This window comes from Corvus kubaryi, unplaced genomic scaffold (assembly GCF_017639235.1).
Source record: "Corvus kubaryi isolate FWS band 111438036 unplaced genomic scaffold, C.kubaryi_AGA036_p1.0 36926, whole genome shotgun sequence".
Lineage (NCBI taxonomy): Eukaryota > Metazoa > Chordata > Aves > Passeriformes > Corvidae > Corvus > Corvus kubaryi.
In genome coordinates, this window is record NW_024580983.1 from 14,039 (window position 1) to 16,639 (window position 2,601).

The following is a 2,601-nucleotide window of genomic DNA, read 5'->3' on the forward strand; positions in this document are numbered from 1 at the left end:
GGGGGGGTCACCGGCTGTCACAGCCACTGTGGGGACAGGGGCCCGCATTCCCGTCACTGGGAAGATCTGTGGGATACGGATCTGTGGGATACGGATCTGTGGGATACAGACATGTGGGAATCGCTGTTCCTGCACATTTTTACCCTCAGCCAAAGCCCTTTTTTGGGGTCTCATTTAGGGAAAATCCCAATTTATATTCCTGATGGAAGCACGGTGGCCAAAGGGATCCCAGACCCAGCCTGGACCAGCTCCAAATCTTCTTCCCAGGATAACACCCCAGCTCCTGGCTCCCTTCCCGAGGCTGCGGCATCCCGGCACCTCCGAGTCCCCCAGGCCGTGCCGGCCACTCTCATCCCACAAATCCAGCGGCTCGGGATAGGGCTGAGCTCATCGGGAGAGGCCTCGCCGTGAGCCAAACCCACCCACACACTGCCGGCCCCCACAGCTTTCCCTGTTCCCAAAAAAAACCCTTTAGGATACAAACGGCAGGTGGGAACGCTTTCCCTGGAATGGGGGTGTCCAGCTCCGGCCACCCCGGAGCTGTGGGTGGGGGTTGAGGTGCTGGTGGCCCTGGGGTGACGCAGAGGGGGGGTCCTGGCAGGTTAGAGGTGGTCCAGGAGCTTTTCCATCAAAATGGGGCTTTCCAGGAGGTTTTCCTGCAGGGACACGCTCCAGAAATCAGCTCCCAACTGTGGGATTTGTGTCTTTTCCAGCAAAAACGCTGCCTGGGGCTCAGGCTGTGGTTTTGGGATGTGCAGGGATGTCCCCAATGTCCCCAACCCCGCAGTCTGAGCTCCCACATCCCGCAGATGGATGGATCCAGAGGGACACGCCAGCCCTCGGTGACTCCGTGGATTCATTCCCTGTCCCTCCATGGCCATGGGGGGTGGCCAGGGGGTCACTCTGGGGTCTGTGCTGACCCTCAGGCTCCAGGTGGCCAAAATCCTCCTTCTTCAGAGCTGGCAGGGAGTGGCCAATAGCCACCTTCGTCCCCAAGGTGCCAACCCCCTGCTGAGGTCCCTGCAAGGAGGGTGGGTGGCCTCAACCCCCCAAGGTGTCCCCCAGTCACCCAGGGGACACAACACCAAGTCCCCAACTCCGGGGGTCCCTTCCAGGGCAGGATCCCGGTGGCTCTGGGGCTCCCTCCAGCAGGAGCGGCGATTTTGAGGACTTTCCACCATTTCCTCCCCTGCGGGGGCTCACGGAAACGGGGAAAGGAAACAAAGTTTGGGACAGGATCAGGCTGGAGGAGCCAGGAGCGACAGCGGGGCTGCGGCATGGCCGAGAGTGGCACGGGGACACCGGCTTGGCCTGGCACGGTGACCCCACAGCTCGGATTGTCCCACAACTCGAGATGTCCCCACGGGACACCCGGGGTGCTCAGGGCAGCTGTGGGGCTCCGATCCAGATGTTGCGGGGACAGAAGGAGCTCTTTTGTCCCCACATCCGCCCTGTGCCAGGGCTGAGCACGGCTGTGGGGTTGGGGACACCCCAAATCTTCCGGAGAAGCTGTTGGGGTTCCCTGGAGCCCTTTCCCTGTCCCCTCAGCCATGGCTGGGACACGGAAGCCACCCAGGGGTGTCCCCGGCACAGCCCCTGCACAGTGCTGGCACATTGTGGCACTGTCCCTGGTGGTGTCCCCGATGGTGACAGCGGTGTCCCCCAGGACAGGACGCACGGGGACAGTGCCAGAGCGTCCATCCCCACTCCCCCCCGCGCCCACGGCCCCCCATTCCCACTGGGAAGAGCCCTCGCACTCCTGGCACCGCCCCCACACCCCCCCCCCCTTAAGTGTCCCCAAACCGGGTAGAGACCCCCGGGGCGGTGCCACCCTCACCTGGGCCAGGGCTGACCCCCACTTCCCCACGCCCTGCTGTCCCCCAGCTGTCCCCAACCCCCCGGCCACTCACCGCTGGGGGGGGGGGGACACAGGTTGGGGACCCCTCGGTGCAGCCCCCGCTTTGCCACTCGGGCTGTGCCCGCCGGGGTGGTGCCCGCGGCTCTGTCCCCGCGGCTCTGTCCCCGCGGCTCTGTCCCCGTCCTGTCCGCGGCTCTGTCCCCGTCGGGGCCCCGCGCAGTCCCCCGCGCTCCGGCTTCCTCCCACTCCCTGTCCCGGCCCAGGCAGCGCCTCAAATTGCAATTCCAGCTGCAGATGTGGGAGCGGGAGCAGCGGGAGGAGGAGGAGGAGGAGGAGGAGGAGGCAGGGCCAGCCCCGGCCCCGCCGGCAGCGGAACCTCCGCTCCCCGCCCGGCCACGGCCACCGAGGGGGGACAAGGGTCCCAAAGCGGCCGGGATGGGGGACACGCCACCCCCACACCCCCCAGCTCCGCCGGTGTCACCCTGAATTTGTCCCAATCTCTGCCGGGTTTGTCACTGCGCGCCCCGGGTGACATCTGTCCCCACAACCAGCCCCCATCCCGGCTCCAGAGCCCGGGATTATCCTGGGATTCTCCTCCCCAGGGTCGTTCTCGTTCCCAGAGGGGGCTCCTGGATCGGATTGTGCCAGGAAGAAGAGCCCGGGGGTCCTGGGAGGGGGATCAGAGCCGAGGATCCTAGATTTGGGATCAGAGCTGGGAGATCCCGAGGGTGGGAGCAGAGGCC